Source organism: Rhipicephalus microplus, chromosome 9 (genome assembly GCF_043290135.1).
Source record: "Rhipicephalus microplus isolate Deutch F79 chromosome 9, USDA_Rmic, whole genome shotgun sequence".
Classification (NCBI taxonomy): Eukaryota; Metazoa; Arthropoda; class Arachnida; order Ixodida; family Ixodidae; genus Rhipicephalus; species Rhipicephalus microplus.
The window spans coordinates 28043926-28064810 of NC_134708.1; the positions used below are offsets into that span (position 1 = coordinate 28043926).

Below are 20885 nucleotides of genomic sequence, written 5' to 3' on the forward strand. Positions count from 1 at the left end.
GTGGGTCTTCACGTAGTTGATCGTGTGTCCGTTAATTTTAATAACATATGGGCTCATAGCCTTATGCGTGAATGCTATAAGCGAGCATTTCCCTGACGACAGCTCTAGTCCCCGTTCTTCCAGGTACTTTGTCGCTATTTTTGCCGCTCTCTGAAGCCGGGCACGCAAATGAAGGCGTGTTACGCCTGACGCCCAGATGCAGATGTCATCTGCATATATTGATAGATGGACAGATTCTGGAAGCGCATCAACCAGGCCGAGTAGCGCTAGATTGAAAAGTGTGGGGCTAAGAACGCCGCCTTGAGGCACACCTCGACGGTTGCAATGGTGCGTTGTTGTGCCATTCTCCGTCTGTACAAAGAAAGTTCTGCCTTTCAGATAGCTGTGGATCCATTGGTATACCCGACCCCCTAATCCAACATTTTCCATGACATCCAGAATGGCTTCATGTGATACGTTATTGTATGCACCTTTCACGTCCAAGAACAACGCCGCAGATAAACGTTTCAGTCTTTTTTGATGCTGAACAGATGAGACCAGGTCTATAACGTTATCAATTGCGGACCTCCCACGCCGAAAACCCGTCATAGCTTGAGGGTATACCTCGTGGCGCTCCAGGTACCACTCTAGACGAGTCAAAATCATCCTCTCCATCACTTTCCCGAAACAGCTGGTAAGCGCGATGGGGCGATAAGAGGTCAAGTGCAGAGGAGATTTACCTGGTTTAAGCACAGGTACGAGGCGGCTGGATTTCCATGAATGAGGGATAAATCCGCTGCTCCACGAGTCGTTGTACACGGATAGAAGGGCCCGTCGAGCTGCTTCTCCGAGGTTACAAAGAGCCATGTACGTGATCCCATCCGGACCAGGCGATGAAGATCGTTTGCATGCCGTCAAGGCCGCTTGTAGTTCCTCTAGAGAGAAAAAGGTGTCTATTCTTGAATCTCTGGAAACTGGAGCGTTTTCTAGGTGGCGCGTGGTGCACGTGGACGCATGACCGGCAACTTTCATGCAGAAATCTTCTGCTACTTCGATTTCGGTGCGTCCTTGGTGGAGAGAAAGACACTTGAAGGGGCGATGTTGATGTGGCGATGTTCGTAGGCCACGGACAATCCGCCATGTCTGCGTCAAAGGCTTGTGTGGATCCAAAGATTCGCACAGATGTTTCCAGCGAAAGGATTGAAGTGAAATGATTCGCCGCTGAATTTTTTTCTGTAGGCGCCTTGCTTCCCTCAAGTCGTGAATAGACTTAGTGCGCCTATATCTTCTTTCTGCGCGACAACGGATCGCTCTGAGTCGTTCCAATTCCGCCTGATATTGACAATAATCTGAAGTATGTTGCATATGATAGGTCGCTTCTTGAGTAGCACCTCTAATCATATCCTCGAGGGTGTCAAGAGGAGGCGTTTTATTTTCTTGACACCTTTTTTCCGTCAGTGACCTGAACTTTGTCCAGTCGATGCGAGTCGAAGTGTCGTAGTTAGGCGATTTTTCCAGGCCCTTGATCTTCAAATAAGTTGGTATGTGGTCGCTTCCATGAGTTTCATAGTCTGCGAACCACTTGACCTTTCCATTTAGGCTTCGTGACACAAATGTCAAGTCAAGGCAGCTGCTGTATGTCGTTCCCCGTAGAAACGTTGGGCTTCCGTCGTTTACACAAAGCAGCTGCTGCTCCAGAGCAAAGGAGAATACTTGCCTTCCGCGACTGTCTGTCTTCTGACTTCCCCATAGGGGGTGGTGAGCGTTGAAATCTCCGGTGATGATCCATGGTCCAGGTGTGGCTGTTAACAGTGCACGTAGTCTTTCAGGTTCAAAACGGTTCGAAGGTGATATATATGCGCCTACAAGCGTGAAATTGAGGTCTCTACGTTTAACTGTCAAGCAGACATACTGGTTGTCATCGTGAGGTGCTACACGGTGCTCGATATAGGTAAGGTCGCATCTGATGTATACAATGACTTTACTCTGTTCGTTGCAGGTAGCGGACTTGAAGGCTTCGTACCTCGATAGTCGTATTGCATTGTGTAGCCTTGGCTCACAGATAACAATAATTGGAAATTGGTTTTTGAACACAAATTGTCGTATATCAGAAATGCGGGGCTTGAGGCCTCGGGCATTCCACTGAAATATCGAAGCTCCTTTGACCTCTTTACGAAAGGCTTGCAGAGGCGGAGCCATGGTGCCTTTCCAGACTTGATAGCACCAGCTTCAGCGCATCCACTAACTGAAGTGAACTCTTTGCAGCCGGACTGTCAATGCTAGTGAGGAGCATACGAATGGTGTTCATAAGGGCCTTTACCATGGCTACGATTTCTTTGTCGCGACTATCACCACATTCTCGTTCCGAAGTTATTGTAGACGAGCGATGCGGTGGCTCAGACGGTGGGTCTATCGTTGGCAGCGCTGGCCATGCTTCAGGCGAGCCCGTGATGCTCTTGTCTTGCTTGGAGGATTTGTTGTCGGCGTGTCTGGACGCTTGAGGTGGTACGCCGGTGGTCGTTTGGTGAGGTTCAATCCTTGCTTCAGCACTGGGTCTCCTCAGGGGCCTCCGGCGACGAGACCGCCGGCGTCGTACTTGGGCAGCGGCCTCCCTGTGAGTTGAGCCATCCCGGACCATTTGCCTCAACACTTGCATTTCCTTTTTCATGATTGGGCAATCTTTCGACGATGCTTCGTGAGGGCCATGACAGTTTCGACATTTTCGAAGTTCTGCCTGGCAAGTATCTGCGCTATGTGATTCTGAGCATAGCGAGCACACAGCCAGGTTTGTACAAACAGCACTGACATGTCCCAATCTATAACATTTCCGGCATTGAAGGGGCTTCGGTACGAAGGGTCGCACTGTGTGTCGAAAATGGCCGACCTTGACTTGCGATGGAAGGCTGTCACCCTTGAACACGAGCTTCACGCAGCGTGATTTGCCAAGGCGACGAGCTTGCAGTATAGTAGGTTCTGCAGACACCGGTTTGATGAGAGCAGCAAAGTCACTTTCGCTGATGGAAATGTCGACGTCATAAATGACGCCTGCCGTAGAGTCACGGCCATCAGGTATATATGAGCGAACATTGATGTTATCCAACATCTTGACGTTGCTCAGCAGTTCCAATGTGCTTCGTTGAGTGACGTCTACGGCGAGGATATTCTTACGGCCATTGATCCGCACGTCCGCGATTTCTCCCTGGGCGAGTTCCTCAAGAAACCTAGACGTGACTTGACGATTGAGCCGGTTGAGACTATGAACCGCATCGACCGGCACAAACAGAATTGTGTGTATCGTGGGCTCTCGCGTCGTCGTCACATTCTTACTTGTTGTTGGAGACGGCATCACTAGTCTTCTTTTTCGCTGCCGCCTTGTCACAGGCACGAAGTCGCCTTCATCGGAGCTCTCGTCGCTGGCCGTAGAGTAAATCAGCGTGTCTTCGCTGTCGGCATCACTCGGGTGGCCCGTACGCTTTCTCGTGAAAAGACGTGCACTGCCCCTCCGATCCGGGAACAGCTGCACCGTACATTACGGCGCCGGACACGCAAGTTACTTGTGTATTGGATTCGCTGGGCCTCTTTGATGCCGAGAGCGAAATTCGTCGGAACCCAGCGCACGGTTGAACGCCCGGCCCCACCACCCAGCCGTGTAGTACGCGCACGCTACTGTGTGTTCACCAGCTGTGACGACTACAGCACTGTCAACTATGAGGTGCTGTGATACGTAACACTATACGCTCTGGGTGAGCCGGATTTCCGTACAAAAGGGACGGAACTGGAGTTCAAGGCTGGGCCCATCCGTAAGCGTCTCGGTTCAAGGCCGTTGACACGACGGCTGAATGGCCGTCCAAAGAAGTGTATCACAGGGCTCAAAAAGGGGAAAAAAAGAAAAAAGCGTACCGTATGAAATCATGAAACCCAATGCAAAGAAGGAATGAGATAAGGGCTGGTCTTTTAAGCGCAGCAGAAGTTGATACCAGCACTTAAAGACATTGTGCAATATTTATACAAAAGTTTATCGATGGTCTAACTGATAATCTATCTATCTATCTATCTATCTATCTATCTATCTATCTATCTATCTATCTATCTATCTATCTATCTATCTATCTATCTATCTATCTATCTATCTATCTATCTATCTATCTATCTATCTATCTATCTATCTATCTATCTATCTATCTATCTATCTATCTATCTATCTATCTATCTATCTATCTATCTATCTATCTATCTATCTATCTATCTATCTATCTATCTATCTATACACCGCTGGTACCATGAAGAATCCTCTTGATTCAACAAATGAAGCAATCAGTGTGACAGCATGTTTTCGGTAAATGTTCACTGCTGTGTCTGGTGATAGCGTAAGCGCTGCGTCTGCAAAAAGTTTCCAGACCACTATCCCATGTATTCCTACGTCAGTGAGGACTCGAAGCTTTTTACGGTCACCCTGTACATCACAAACAATGTTCCTCGAACTCAAGCTCGTTCGAACAAGCAAGTTATGCCACATCAATGGCAGCGTCATTCTTTGAAATAAATAGAAAGATGTCACCAAGCCACCAAACGAATACTCCTTCTTCCGTGCAGTGAGTCGATTTGATGAAGTTCACAATGCCCCCCTCCCCCACCCGCTTAAATGTATACGTATAGCAATGAAAAATCACTCTTTCAAAAGAAAAAAAAAAGAGGCACAGTCACAAGTGACAACACTGAAACCTTCGCCACCTCACAAAGGTCACGAAGTGTCTCCCGGCAAAACCGCTTTCCGTTTCAAGGCATTGACTCGCGTTGCATGAGACAATTACGTGAAGCCTCCCAGGCCGACACCGCAGTACGTCGAAACAGTCATCAATAACTAGCTGCCACTCATGTCAACGCAACGGCCAATGCCTCACTCATTCCGAGTACCTGACGGGAGAAAACATGGCATGCACAAAAAGGCGAAACAAAACTATCAGCCGGAGCTTGTTTGGCATCCCACGCTCGAACGCTTTCCGGGAACACACCGGGAGCGCCGTGATAACGCACCAACGACCTTGGGACGCAATTCGTCGTATACGGATCAAAAAACGTGGCCTGCTGGCGAGTACAGATTCGGCGGGGCGGAGTTCAAGGATCTTGTTCGCCCGCAGCGAAAACGTGCGTCTGGAGAGTCATGTGCCAGGACGCGTCTGAAGGCACGTCTGCGCGCACTCGGTATTTTTTGGACGCTGTGGAATGCGGCCTATCCGACGCCGTGAATGCGACTAAAGCGTCTGACCCGTTGACGAGGCCTACGCCCCTGAAAAGAACGTGGATTGCTTTTGCTACATTTGCTAGATTTTAGACATGAGAAGGTTTCATGCGCTGCCAATGGTGGCGGGCGTCTCCCGCAGGGTTTGTGGAAAGCGGTCCAAAGTAAAACTGTGAGACACTGTCGTCAAATCAGTTATCGCCATGCTTTCAGACCTTTTTCCTTTGCCGTGAGCTGTCTCAGCACGAACCCGCACCGACAGAGGGCAATATTGCATATCCCTGACGTTAACGACGTGAAACAGAAATAAAATAAGAAAAAAGAATCCCATTTGTATCTGGAGCAAGGACAAGTACGACTTAGCGCGAGATAAATGACCCACACAAAGAATATATGCAAGAAATTTCTTGCACTTAGTAATTATTGCCAGTATGCACCAACTAGACCTTCAAAGGATCCTACTGAAGAAAAAGTTTGCTTTGCTTGTGAAACCGTTCGTGACAATGGGCGATTCATCAATTCATTCAGACTTTATTCAAGACAATTCAAGGGATGGCACCCGGTCGTCTTGATTATGGCGATCAAAGGCCACCACGTTTTCTCAACCATTTACCTCAGTCGTTTACGAAGAGCTGCCAAAATCATGCTCGACCCGATTTCATGATTCCGCTTCAAAACACACAAATCCCTAAATTAGTCATTTCCACGATCCGTGATCTGTGAGAGTATTGCAGTGCTGTAAGCTACATCGTCTCTGTTCTCTTATTTGTACGTGCTAGTGAAGTGGTTTTGTTACACCAGACAGTTGCACCCACCTGAAGAGCTGTTACAAGTATGCCATAAACTCCCCTGTTTTAATCACCAGACGCAGATCCTCAAATTTTGGACAACAGTCCAAAACGCTTCGTATGGAACTAGTTCCCGAACGGGTGAGTGTTTGCGACGTAAGGTTGTACAAGGACATTGTTTTCTTTTATTATCACCATCAGCTTAACTGTGCTCATTGCAGGTCAAAGGCCTTTCCTATGTTTAGTCGATTAACTGTGTCCTGTGTTGGCTGCCTACCACGTTATCCCCGCAAAAATTATCTCACCTGCCCACCTAACTTTCCGCCTTTGTCTTACGCTTTTGCCGTCTCTGGTAATCATGTCTGTTACTCTTAATTTCAATAATAGAGTAAATTGCTGTCATTAAAGAGCGCTTCCATTTTTGCTGCGCAAGAAGAATCGATCTCACTTACAGTAACCGGTCATCCGAAGCCGCTGCACGTCCCCTTCCAAGAACCGACAGCGTTAACTCGGCGCATTCGAACCAGTTCGTCGTTCGGTCGCCTCAGTGCACAATTGCGTTTAGCACACACAGCCACCGGCAGTAACCCGCGTGATACCAAACAACGGGCCGCTCAACAGCAGGTGGCCGAGTGTGCTATTGTTTCGGCCAGTTCGTACCGATTGAGCCCACGTGACTACATTCTTTTTATGACGTCATTCATTAACTAAAGCGATACTCACTCGCAGAAAAGTCCTTCTGCGAGCCATTCATCGTTGCCGATCTACAACATTCTTTGTTAGGACTCAGGATTCGATTTTACTTCTCGAAAACGAACAAAATGATGTTGACGTCATTCACTTCAATGAATATTCTTTCCTTTTAAGTCTGTACCTACTGGAGTATGAACAGATTTCTAAGGCTCTTTAAAGTATTAAAGATAATTGTCAAACCAATGTAATATCTCTGAAAAATAAATTTCATCGAGCGAGACAAAAGGGTTTGATAAATGTGTGGCGCACCACCACCCCTCCCAAACCCGAGCACACGGGGCGTAAGGACTCTCCGATTCCCTCGTTATTTACACCAGTGACTTGTGGAAGGCTCCCAAAATTTCGACCTTCTGCGGTTCTCTAACGTGTACCTTTACCTAAGTACCCGGGCCTCAAACATTTTCGCCTCCATCGAAAATGCAGCCGCCGCAGCCGGGATTCAATCCCGCTACCTTTGGGTCTGTAGTCGAATACCATAACAACTAGACTACCGCAGTGGGGCATACCGTAAGGTATCTTCCTCCAGAAGGAACTCCGCCTATAAATACAAACTTATCTACTTTCTTCTGGGTTCACCGCAGAACAAGAAAGGGCTTTGTGCATGGCTCGTTGTTTTGCTCGCGTTTGCGAATAGAGACCTCCACGCCGCGAACAGCAAGGGAATACGACCGGAACAGCCTACGCCATCCTGTGTCAACGACAAACCACCCAGCTTCTGTCTCGCGTGACATCACCCTGATTATAGCCGGTCGGCTGCGCCGAAACAGAAGCCGGCGGGCATCGCATTCTGGACCCTCTTCAAACAAAGGGCAAAAGCGCGGACTGAGCCGACTGTTGACCTGTCACACAAAGGAGCCCAGCTCGCGGCGAAGATGACCTTGACTGCCGTACTCGTCCTCTTCTTCCTCCAGCGTTCGGCGCCTCGCGCTTGCGTGTTCTCAAACCGACCGAGCTGTTTGTGATGCAAGCCTTTTCATCGTGACTGGCACACAGCAAGCGCGTATACGTGTGAGAACCTGACCGCGCGCGACTTTTCAAAAGCGTTCTCGCCCTCGCCTCCGTCACCGAACGTACGAAGCCAGGGACAGACAATACGACGCTGCCCGGCGAACAACAGGCGTTCTTGGACGCGGACGGACAATAAAACTGATCACGTGGTTGTCGCGCAGTTCCGGAAGCCAGAGACGGGGACGTGCTCGACATCGCAGAGTTCAAGTTCATTACCGACGCTACTGTCGAGACGTGTGGCGCCTGCATGCGGAAAGAGACCCTGACGAAACGTTCTGCTTTCTTTTTCTTGGGTGACAGCTATGGCCCACCGTTAGGCATTCCATAGCGGCCAATGATTATGCGCGGTCGCGCCCATTTTCCCACAGCCGCGCAACTAGAGGCGTAGGTGTGCGCATGAGATTGTGTGTGGGGGTTGGGGTTGCTGCAAGATTTAATGCCTCGTCTTTTCACTGCGTCCTTATCGTCAAGGGTGTGGTGCCAAAAACTTCGCCTCCACTAATGGAGAGACATGAGCGTGCCTATACGACTATACATATGCCAGGGGAATAACTGCACTGACACAGCTTTAAAATAGCACACCGTCAGTACGGCCCACCTGCAATATGATACTCTTTCAATCTAGCATCGAAAGGGCCCACCTTCAATTATGGTACACTTTCGAAATGCTTTAAAATAGAGCACCTTCTGTATTGCTTCAAAATGGCACACCTTCAATAAGAAGCACCATCAAAGCGCTTCAAAACAGCGCACCCTCAAAAGAGCTTCAAAATGCCCCTTTTATAACATGGACACCCGGTTGCTCTTGCGCGGGCAATAGGTCACGCTTTTGAGCCGCCAAGCTGCAACGCTCAGCGAGCGTCGTTCGCGTGGTTTCCATGCCACCACAAAACAGGCATCTTCCCGTACAGTGTTCTACGACGTTACTTTATTATCTCTACAGGGATAGTTGGAAAGAGCTGTATACCCTTACCAAGTCATGGCAGTCTTTACTCTGATAGGAAGCTTGTCTTTATCTTCGCCCTGATTACAGCCACAAACAAGTACTTACAAGGCAGTCTTTCTACAAGCTTCGTCCCACTCTTCGACGGCTGGCTCACTTAAGCAGCCTTTGAATATGCAAGCAACGAATGTGTTATTCTGTATTTGCCCTCTTTTTGACGTCATTCGTGACGCCAGCAGTTCGTTAACGTGACGTCATTATGAGATAAGCTTTCTATTGGTTCATATAAGAAGATTATCAGCTTGGAATTACCTCCAACTCTGCTTTATACCGTGCAGACGCACACCCTTGCTGCCTTAACTATCGCTCAAGCTCAAGTGATTTCCTTGCGTACTGTTCGTCTTCAACTGCGCAAGTGGCGGTTTGACAGCGTGTTGCCGAGAGAGAGAGAGAGAGAGAGAAGAAGAAGAAGAAGAAGAAGAAGAAGAAGAAGAAGAAGAAGAAGGAGGAGGAGGAGGAGGAGGAGGAGGAGGAGGAGGAGGAGGAGAAGGAGGAGGCCTGGAAGCCAACCAGATATTAGCATCCGGTTTGCCACAGTATCGAAATAGCTTCAACATGGCACAGCTGATCACATGGACCACTTAATCTCAACAGAGTCAACGCCTAGCGCAGTCATTCTTCACGTGTCTTATGGAGAAGTAAGGAAGAGAGATAGAGGTCGAGTGGTTTAGGAGCTCTTTAGCACTCCCAGAGGCCGTGTTGCAGTTTTACAGCGGCAACTGGACGCGGCACATTTTCTTGATTCGCCGAGTGAGTTTTACCTCAACTCATCGTGCTCACATGTTCAGACGAAATTTGAACGGCGTGCGCCGCCATTTTCAGACGTTTCACCTCTGAAAGTAGCCGAGTGTCGGGCCGGGGAACGCCTGCTCCCATTTTGAAAAACCGGTGGGTATCCGGCGGCACGTGGGTTTGAATCCCCGACCTCCCACAGTTGAAGCGGACCCTATACCACGAGGCAAAAGAAAGAATTCTGCCAACGACCACAGCAACTCGAAAACATTGAAAAGCCACAGTAATTCAAGGTCTCATGTGCCTCCCTGGTTACGTCGTAGTAATTTCATCCCCCTCCCCCCCCCCCCCCTGAAATTTCTAGCTTCTGTGTACATATGTATACACGCAAGCCCTCAAGAACCCACACGAACGTTGATAAGTTATGTTCGAGCCCCTTCGCCCTCTAAGAGAGAAAACTTTTATGGTTTTACAAACAGTGCCAAGCAATTGCAAGTACTCCACTAGTTTCGTTTCTCCTTCAACGAAACTTTTTACGTGATTTTAGCGACCCACGTCAGAGTTATCGTTTGAGCGCATGACTAAGCGCGGTGTGCTTGCGTAAGGTGACAAGGAGAAATTCCACGTGCATGAAAATCACGTGAGTAGGAGTTGTGTGCTGTCCCGTTTCCCAGATCGGGGCCCGGAAGTCGAGTTAGAAGACATCGTAACGCTTTTTTTAAAGCACGACGCTCAATAAAAGAAGTATCCATTTTCGATACTCGTAAGCGTTTGATTAAGCGAGCGATCTTGAATGATAGTGCATAAGAAAAAAAAAACAACCAAAAGAAAGCCATTTCCTCTGTTTGATGGATCGGTGCGGAAAACAGATCTGTTCACTAGCGGGCCCTCGGGGAAGTGCCTGCCGTGTATGGCCTCGACTTCTGCGAATGCCAGCCGAAGTCCAAACAAGGCTCGATTCAGTCCAGCGAGAACAAAAAAATAAATCGAAGTCTTGGTATCTGCTCGGTATCTGCTAGTTTCTTGCATCGTTCCGTTTCCTTTTCCTTTTTGTTTTCGTCGTTCTACCGCGACCGTTTGCCACAAGAACGGGACCTTGACGGTTATGACCGAGTTCATGCATGCTTCCCAGTTTGCACTGATCTTTCGTTACTTTGTTTTACGCGTAATTTCAAACGCCCTTGAAGCAGCGCCTGAGGCTCTGACGGAGTGAAGTGCTGATCGAGCGGGAAATTAAAGTAGGCATGAACATCAGTGCATGGGTCAGTAATAGAGTCGCCAGTTTTGAGTATATTATAATAAGCAGATTTCGGCTCTCTTTTTTTTTTCAATAAGTCACTTTCACAATATTCCAATCGCTTCTTATCTATATGTGGGGTTTAACGTCCCAAAACCATCACATGGTTATGAGAGACGCCATAGTGGAAAGCTCTGAAAATTTCGACCACCTGGGGTTCTTAAACGTGCACCCAAATCTGAGCACATGGTTTTAAAGCATTTACGCCTCCATCGAAAATGCAGCCACCGCAGCTGGGATTTGGTCCCGCGACCTGCGGGTCAGCAACCGAGTACCTTAGCCACTGGAACACCGCGGCGGGGCTTCCAATCGCTTCTCAAGTTTGTTTGTTTCTTTTTCTTGGGGCGGGGGGGCTGACTGTTCGTGTCAGACATACGTTGGGAAAATTAACAGAATCGGTAATAATGCACTGACAAACGTGCGTTCAATCGAACGGAGACCCCCCTGGAGACAATTTGAAACAATAAAGGTGGGCGTTCGTTCGTATTTGCACATTATTTACGCTGCATAAAATATTTCGTGATTTTTTTTCAACTTCCGTTCGTTTCGAGTGACATTTGTTAAGTGTAATCAAAAACCTTTTCGAGAATACAAACACTAATTCTTTTATTTCATCTTTTGGGTTTCTCTTGCAATAAAAATTTGCTTCTTAGCTCAGTAACATATGCCAACTGCGGTCAATACTGTTTAAATAAGCAGTAACGCAAACTTTTCAAAGATCACTTTACTCCGTCACACGATACTCCTCAGTACATGAATAGCCATCTAAGAAAGTTTTATGGCCAAGAAATTCTCTATACTTTGCTTTTTAAAGTCAATCCTAATAATAACGATGTGGTTATGAGGGACGCCATAGTGGAAGGCTCCGGAAATTCTACCGTCTGGTGTGTTCCCTAACGTGCACTAATATCGCACCAGTACACGGTTCTCTACCATTTCGCCTCTTTCGAAAATGCAGCCGCCACAGCCGGAATCGAACCTGCTACCTTCGGATCAACAGCCAAGCACCTTAGCCACTGTTCCACGGAGGTGGAATAAAGTATATATCTTCGCGTGGCGCAATTTACATCGCAACTAGCCTGACGTCAGGCTACACTCTCAGTTCTGGTGGCCTCATCGTGGTCTAGTATGACTGTGGTGACATAAGGATTCGAAATAGACAAAATGACCGCGTTGGTGTCACGAACGGAGCCATGTATGGAGAAGTGTGGCCGTGGGAACGACACGATTCCACGCGCGGGCACGGGACGAGAAAGTCATACCATGTCGTCAGGTCAGGGAACACAAGTAACCTGCAGAGTATCTATTGGAAGCATGTTGTAGATGATTTTGTGGACGCACTCATGCTTTTTAGTACACATTCTAGCCTGCTGAGGTTCTGGCATTCGTTTTGGCGCAAGAAAAAAAAGAACTGAAATTTTTCTTCCAAGCACCTGTATAAAATTATACTGCGATGACAGTTAAACTTTACAATCTTCACTTTCTCGAGCCATCCTTTTCCTTACACAATGGTGTTATTCTTGCCGGGACTTTTTTTTTTGCATTTTAACGCCATCCGCATGGTGAGAGGGACAAAACACTATACCACCATTGCAATAAGAAATAATATGTGTTGCTGAAGATTCGATACGGTTGTCCAATAGAATCAAAGCAAAACAAGCACCGCGCATGCATAGATGTACCATCTGTCAAGAGATATTTAAAAAATTTTCATTGATTTAATTGATATGTGGGGTTTAACACCCCGAAAGCACCATGTGATTCTGAGAGATGCCTTAGTGGAGGACTCCGGAAATTTCGACCACCTGGGATTCTTTAGCGTGCACCCAAATCTGCGCACACGGGCCTACAACATTTTCGCCTCTATCGAAAGTGCAGCCGCCGCAACCGGGATTCGATCCGGTGACCTACGGATCAGCAGACGAATACCTTAGCCTTTCCTTACGTCAAACGGCTTCCGTGTTTTTTCCGTGCTTTGAACCTCTCCAAACCTGACCGTCGAGCGAGCCTGCGCGAGGGCCCTCATGTTTAGAGTTTACTCGAGTCTATTGTGGAACTAATGAAGTTGTCCCGCTCGCTCATTAAATCCCTGTAGCCACTTTAAATGGGTGAGGCTTTGTCTGTTATCTGGCGAATGTGAGCGGCAACTTTCTTAATTTCCCATGCGCTTATTTATGACCTCGGTTGCGACCAGTTACAATTCACAAGAACGGTCGCCCTTCCATTTCTCTCACTTAGGCTTAGATGTGAAATTGCGCGGAAGCTTGCCCTTCAACAATGAGGTAAAACTACAGGCTTCTGTTCTTTATGTCTCTTTCTGTAGCGAAAGAACAACGCGGCCGTGCGTAACGAGCAACTTGCGCGGAATGACCTCATTGTCGCTCACGTTCGCAGCACTCCACGACTACGTGTTTAATTATTCATGAAGGCAACCAATTGGAGGCTTTCTAGCTTCCTTCCCCCCTTCCATCCCCTCCCCTAAGACCTTATCTCAGAAGTCACGCTGCCTTGCACAATCACTGACAAATCAATCAGTCACGGACAGAACTCCGCGGATTACATTAAACCGCACAACAATGAGCCTGCGGAATTGAATAGTTCGTCGTACTTTGTTGTGTCAGCGTGTCGTCTGTTTCCTTCCTTCCTGTTTACGTCGTCTGCTTTTGGCGGGCAACCAATCGCGAAAAGTCTGCCATGCGGAAACAATCCAAACAGAACTTGCACCCCACCTTTTGTATATGTACATATACCTCCTTCCTGCAGAAAACGCATAATTCGAACTGCACTGCCCGGCAGCGCGCTGCTAGTCGAAACGGTTCTTTTCTTGCTTCCTTCCTGGCCATCTGCATCCCCGCCGGAAAATATTCCCGTTAACGCCACATACACTTGACCGTTTCGCGTCCCTCACTTATAGGCGTGGTGACCGCTACGCTGCCCCGTACACCGCAATGGGAGTGCCTCGCCCGCCGTTTCTTGCTAGCTGCCGACGCCTTTCGCTCTACACCAGCGTCACCACGTATGTGAGCTCCATTTTTTCCGCCAACAGGACGGAGAAGCAACGGTGACCGTAGCCGTGCCGAGTCGTAGACTAGTTCACACCCAAAAAGCTCAATCACGCCGTTCTTTTTGTGTGTGGTTGCTTTTTCTCGTGATTGTTTATTCAGTATCTCTGCGCCGAGACCAGGCTGTGTACAAGCAGCTGAAAAAAAAAAACTACAACTGCACAGCTTGCACGAGCCCACATGAACGTAAGTACCTCAAACCGAAACGCGCTGCACTTTTCGCCACGGGAGTGGCGTCAAAGGAAAAAAAAAAAGCCATCACACAAGCGCCTAACGTATTTGCAAGAAGGCGCGGAAAGGTTGTTGTCTGCATTTGTTGATCGCCTACCCCTCGCAGTGAGAAACACATTTCCCTCTCTCCCTCTTTCGCCCGAGTTTCTTCGTCGTTTCGACGCAAGTCAGTCACTTCCGGCCGTAGCCTGGAGACAAGACAAGCCCGCCCCTTCGCTCGAAGCAGACGTGCGCACAGCGTCGTCTGCTGCCTCGCGTTCCTCTTTTCTTGCATTTCAGGGCTTGTTTCCTTGGGTATTCATTTTGTGTTCTGAGTTATTAATCGCCGGCCCTTGCGCCACAGCCACATACGGGAAACGAGGAAAGACGAAAATGTCAAGTTGTTTGCCCGTCTTCTTTTCCATATCCCCGTTTATCTACGGCGTTTACCGATTCGCACTCGGGTTCTCCGGTTGTTTGTCATTGAGGTCACCGGCGTTCTTCAAGGTTTTCCGCCTCTTTTCGCTAGAGTAATCTGTTTTGCGGTTTACAGGCTGTCTCGTGTAAAGGAAACGCCGCATGGGGGCGCCGGCGTCTTCTTTTCTAGCGGCTATTTCGTAACCATCGACGTTTTAAGGCTGCACACGCGCAACGGGTGGTCAGCAGATAAGAAGCGGCCATTTATAAGGCGCTAAATTGAGACTATACATAAGTTCCTCAAGCCCTTTGTCTGGCTTTGGCTAACGACCGGCTAATTGTTTTCGTTCCCTGGGCCATTCTTTGGGATATTCGCTTATGTCTTGGTATAATCTTGGAGCTGCCGGGACAACGAGTCAACATAGCGCTGAAAACGGAATAAACTCCCTTCCTTACGAAGATCATACAAAGACAGTACCTCCCAAATGCGTTGAAAACAGTCATAAAATGCTTGCAAAAACATGGTAGCCGCTTGGTGTAGTTAAACTAAGTTCCGTGAAATATATGGTAGTCAGGAATGATCGCTCAACGCACCGATGCCCACCCGCTTTGTGCATACAATTCTTTTTACCCGCCCTCCAAAATACGCTGCAGCGGCAGTTTCTGCGAAAAAAAAAAAATATCTTTGCTCTCGGCTAGTACATAAACTGCAATAACTCTGTTTTCTTTGATTAAAGTACACCTCATTCGATAGCCTTAATGGGTTTTTCTTTAATACTACTTCAGTTTCGGCTGGAACGGCTGACGTATGTCAACAGGCAGGGCAAGTAGATGACAGCAGCAACATTTTGTACTTAGGGAGAAAAAAAGTTTATTGACAAACTAACTGACTGAATGATTTATTTATTTATTTATTTATTTATTTATTTATTTATTTATTTATTTATTTATTTACTTACTTACTTACTTACTTACTTACTTACTTACTTATTTATTTATTGACGTGGAGGCCGGCTGCAGCAAGGCGATGGCGCAGAATACTGAGCTCCTGTGGCTGCTTTCCTAAAAAATGCCTCGCACAATAGTGGTGATATTAGTCGGGGGAAACGCAAGGGTGCTACAGCGCGACAGTGAGAAATTGTTGAGTACGGGCGTTGCACGTTCAGATTGCGGCCATGGTAAGGGCATATTGGTTGCGGTTGAAAACACAAACTCTATCTGATCACGTTTTGTATATTGTCAAACAATGGCAGCTGGTCGAAATCAATCCTTCTGTACGTAAGCATTACGCTTTGTTAATATTCACACTCTGGGTAACTGTAAGTACGACAGAAGGTGGGTCATTAGAGGGACTTTTTTCTTCATTAGAAACAATGATACTAACGGAAAATTAAGGCAAACGTAGGGGACACCACCTTTTGGTTTTGACTGTGGTGTAACGATCATGGCTGAAAATAAAAGGAATTCAAGTGGACGAACAAGCACCCTTTTCATCACTGGGACACGAGCACATCGATGAAGTTTTTGGGTTCGGATTCCTAAAAAAAATGAGTACATTTTCTCGTCTCGTACAGTGGCTTTAAATTTAGGTCACCGCCATTATCCTCCAGTTCAAAACGAGAAATCTTCCCCATGCTTTCATGGGCTTGAGTGCCTGTTGGTATCAATGGCTGCATCTAACGCTAATCCCGTCACATTCTAAAATGAAAAGAAACACTAGGCAAGAAACGCAGGAAGGAAAAGCAACGCATCTATCACGCCTTCAAGAACAATGGAACCAGCCTGCGGAACAAGCGTGAGAAGAAGTAAACGGTAATCGGTCCGCAGGGCACGTCCCACCTGCACGAGCTCAGGCTCGGGGAGGGAAGGGCCCCGGCTTGAGGTGAACTTCCGCAACGCACTGGAAAATTGCCGCGAGGATGAGGGCAGCGCTAACTGAAATTGAATTGGCGGGCGGAGGAAGCGATGTTCTGTGCCGCAGGGTAAGAGCCCATTCGCTCAGCTCATTGGAACGACCCAAGTTCGACGACCCTCATCGGAAGAGCAGTTGCTCAGGCAGCACGTGAAAACAAAAACTCCTCCTTATCGCGGCAGGAAGGTGTTGTCTTGAGAGGGAGTAAAAACCCTCGCATACTCCCTTTCCCTTTGCACCGCCGGTGCCAGCTATAGCGCAGCATGGCCGCACGTAACATCCGACAGCGGTGCCCTCTACCCTCACTCTCTCCCTCTCATAGTGGGAGGAAGCTGCAGTTCAGAAAGGGAGTAAAATGATAACCCTCGCTTAACTCCCCTTCGCTGCCCTCCGCCGGAACCAGACCACTGCCGCTCCTATAGCTAGCACTGCAACGCGGCGAGTAACATCACTCCGACAACATGCGCCCTCACCCGGTCAAACTCCCTCATCGGTCTACAGGGGGCAGCAGCTTCGGCGGCCGAGTAAAAGGTAGACTCGGGCGATCGCAGGACGCGGCGTGCTCCGCCGAAATATACGGTTCTCAATTAGCATAAATAAATATTCACAACGAAAGCTCCGCCGGCGCAGCCTCGGTCGTCGGCGAAAGCAGCAGTAACGAAAGAAGAAGATGCAGAGGCGTGATTTCCCTTTTCTTCCTCTCTTGTTTTTCATCCTCTCGTCCTCTCCATCACGCTCGCTGTGTCCCAGGCCGCAGTGCGCCCTCACACGGCCCGCTTGCGCCGTAGTGCATCAGAAGCAAGCAAGCAACGGCTCACGAAGCGCTGCATCCGCCTTTTCAGATTTTCAGTTTCGTCGGGCCCGCTCGACACCCCCTCCTCGACGGGGGCCCGCCGTCAGAGCGACGGGTGCTGACACCTCGCGTATACTATGTATCGTCGTCATAATCGTCATCCACATCTTTGCGAGCCCCGTAGCCAGGGGAGAACGTTAAATACTTGGATTTTTACTTAGGTGCAAAAACTTAAGAAGATCGGGTGCATTAGAGGTGGCTATATACACCTCACGAAACTGATTTCGAATCGCCAACCATAAAGGCAAAGAAAAAAAGAGAAACAAACAATTGCAGGCATCTCTAAATGGTGATGATGTTATTTATGTTTTGTTACAGATGTATATATATATATATATATATATATATATATATATATATATATATATATATATATATATATATATATATATATGTGTGTGTGTGTGTGTGTGTGTGTGTGTGTGTGTGTGTGTGTGTGTGTGTGTGTGTGTGTGTGTGTGTGTGTGTGTGTGTGTGTGAAAGTAGATGCGCTTTCACATAACTGTTTATTGTGCCGACGTTTCGACGGGAACCCCGTCTTTTTCAAGGCATTTCAAAGACGGGGTTCCCGTCGAAACGTCGGCACAATAAACAGTTGTTATGTGAAAGCGCATCTACTTTCATATTTATAACCTTGCGGCAACCGAAGTATTCTTATATATATATATATATATATATATATATATATATATATATATATATATATATATATATATATATATATATATATATATATATATATATATATATATAAACGTTTGTACGTAATATTACCTCATTGCCAAATACAAAGGGTCGCAGGCTTGTCAAGCTGTCCGGAGACAGCTTTTTTCTACAATCCCCCATGTGTATTTCACGAAGATGGCAAATAAGCTATTATTATTATTATTATTATTATTATTATTATTATTATTATTATTATTATTATTATTATTATTACTATTATTATTAACATCATTTCTCAATTGCTTATAGGTGGTTCGCATTCTAATTTTTTGTGTACTTAATTTAATAACAAAATATCACTTTTCAGTATTCGTATTCTTATACATGTTTTTGTGTACTGCTGTACCGTATGAACACGTTCAAATCACAAGCAACTTTCACAATTTATTTCAGTCACAATCTCAGCATCACACGCAAGGTATTCTAGCACCGCAGTGCAATACATGCATCTAGCAACATTTGCAGGAACGCTGAGTCGAAGGAAGTTAAGCGCAGTGGAATGTTGAAAATTGAGTGTGACTGAGTACTCAGACTCTTTAATATGACAGAGTACGAGGAAGCGGGAAGACATTGCGTTGGAATATCTAAAAACAAGCGCCTAAGAGAGGTTCTCGCTGCGCAAGTTAGTATCTATTCATACTAAAGCAATATCAGTTGCTAACGGAACGTGCCAAAACGTAAGTGCGGGCTATCCAGTGGTTGCACGTAATTTCACTTGGCACGAGTGTTCAAAGACTTCAACTGGCAGAATTCACGATTAGATTATCGTGCAAGTGGAAAGATAGTTACTTATAGTTACAGATTCAGAGAACATTTTCTAGTTGCGAGTAGAATCTATACTTTCGAACTCCGTTTAAATGTCATAACTGACATATATATGTCCAGCCGCATTGATGGTGGATTGTGGAGTCATTCACTTTGCCGGACGTATTAAGACGCTTTACACCGTATTTATTCCCGAAAAATAGGGTACTTTATTATTCCTTCCCACTCCATCTTGTACTCCTTACGAGGTATACAAAGTGTCGCACGCGGAGGAGCAGCGGCGCTGCTTTCGAGGTAAACTGGTGGAACATATCGGAACTTTTGCGCATGCGCACGGATACTACACATGCGCAGCAAACTGCCGCGACAAATATACGACCCACTCTCGCGTTCACCTCCCATCGTTCGGAGCGTCTGCTGTGGGTATACGACTTCGTAGTCGCTACAGATTAGATCATTTAGAATATAAGTGAGGCGTTTTTTCCTCTAAATGAGCCACATGAATTTAAATGAAACAAAGGAAAACACACTTTTTTCTACTGTCAATTTGGTTGGGCCTACTCAAACGACTTTTTTTTTAACACTATTTTTCTTTCCCCTAAATGCCACAAATTTATACTGTGGCTAAAATCTACACAGCCAAATATCGTCAGTATTGTGGAGTAAAGATTGTATTTGGCTCATATAGCTTATAAAACATTTTGTTTGAACATGATTTAGCTCGTAAAATATTTGTAAAATGGTTTAATGCACGGTATAGCAATATTTTGCGATAGAATTGGCATCATACTTGTGCTTCTGCCGGTGCAGTGCTTCAACGCATGGGCGCAATGGCGGTTACTAGACTTCAAGAGTGAGTGGTCCTTCGGGGCAAAATGCGCACAATTCTGGACTTTCCTCGGTGTTTTCTTGTTCCTCAGATCTATTGAAGGCCTTAGAAAGTGTTCCAGTTAGTTTGATGGCACGCCATTTCTCCCCACTTCTTTATCTTTAGGGAATAGATAGATGCCCAATATATTTATTTCAAGCCTATTCTATGTTAAATACACCATGTTGGAGTGAACGGAGGACAAGATACTGTTGCGCTAAAATCGAAAAGAATCACAAAGATACAAAAAGAAGTATAGGCAAGTCAGCATCTTACTCTTCTCAGTCGAGTTTTGTCATTGAACATGATGTCATTCAGTAAGTGCCAACTTGTGCCAGAAAACGCAATTTTGGAACGTAAACACTATAACAAAGCAACTAACATTCATATGAAACATTCTGGGTGGCACTATGTTGGTTGTTTTGATCATTTTTGTTGGCGCAGTGCTGGTTTAATGAATGTGGCTCACTTTGAGACAGTAGGATTACTTGGCTTATTTTTTGATTAGAAAGTGCCTTTTGAACTCACGTTGCAAAAAGAATTGCCCTATTTTGATTATCACTCTTCTAGAAGTTAAAGATACTTAGACGTGCTTTACGTTTTACAGAAATTTAGCTTAGTTTCGGTTTCTGAATTTGGCTCTTTTAGAAAAAAAAAAAACGCCTCAAATGGTTTGCGGGGCTGTCTATGTTGCCACTCTCTGACTACTCTGAGAAGAGCTGGTTTTTATCAGTAACTCAATTAAAAAACAAAACAAGAATGTTACCATATAAATTATTTGTTGGTCTCTTGAAGATTGACGTGAAAACACATGTTCATATATAAAGCAAATATTACGCCATAGCCATTGTTGCCAAGGCCACGTTCCTCATGATTGAATATAAACAGACGCAATCGTTACAAATGAGACGTCATAATTTCTAAATGAATGAGCGGACAACTTCTCCTCATTTGATGCCTTCGTTTAACCCCTTGACAGCCAAAAACAATCCTGCCACGCCGTTATTGCCTAAAACATTATTCCAAGCTTCTTACATTTGCCAAATCCACGACGCCTCTTTTCATTCGCTAAAGCAATCATTTATCACTAGAAACACATCCGGACAGTTGGATACAAGCGTTGGAAGATTACCAAACGTGACTCCGAGGGTTATGTGAGAGTCATTTCGAAGGAAAGAACCTCCGCCAGAGGTCACGACTAGCGAGAGGATCGACCTTCATCACGGATCAACACAGTGACTCACGATCAAATCGAGTGGAGTTAACTTGTGCA

At 46.4% G+C, this 20885-nt stretch overlaps 1 protein-coding gene across 2 annotated transcripts in view; it reads right to left on the reverse strand.

Moving 5' to 3' along the window:
• LOC119185752 (uncharacterized) overlaps positions 1 to 20885 on the reverse strand; it is a 96346-nt gene that overhangs the window by 69317 nt on the left and 6144 nt on the right. The window contains exon 1 of one of the 2 annotated variants that reach the window (XM_075873385.1): positions 6459 to 6483. The exons of the other annotated variant lie outside the window; for it this stretch is intronic. The gene's annotated coding sequence lies outside the window, so the exon portion shown is untranslated. Of the gene's footprint in view, positions 1 to 6458; positions 6484 to 20885 lie in introns of those variants that run through there. 2 annotated transcript variants of the gene reach the window in all.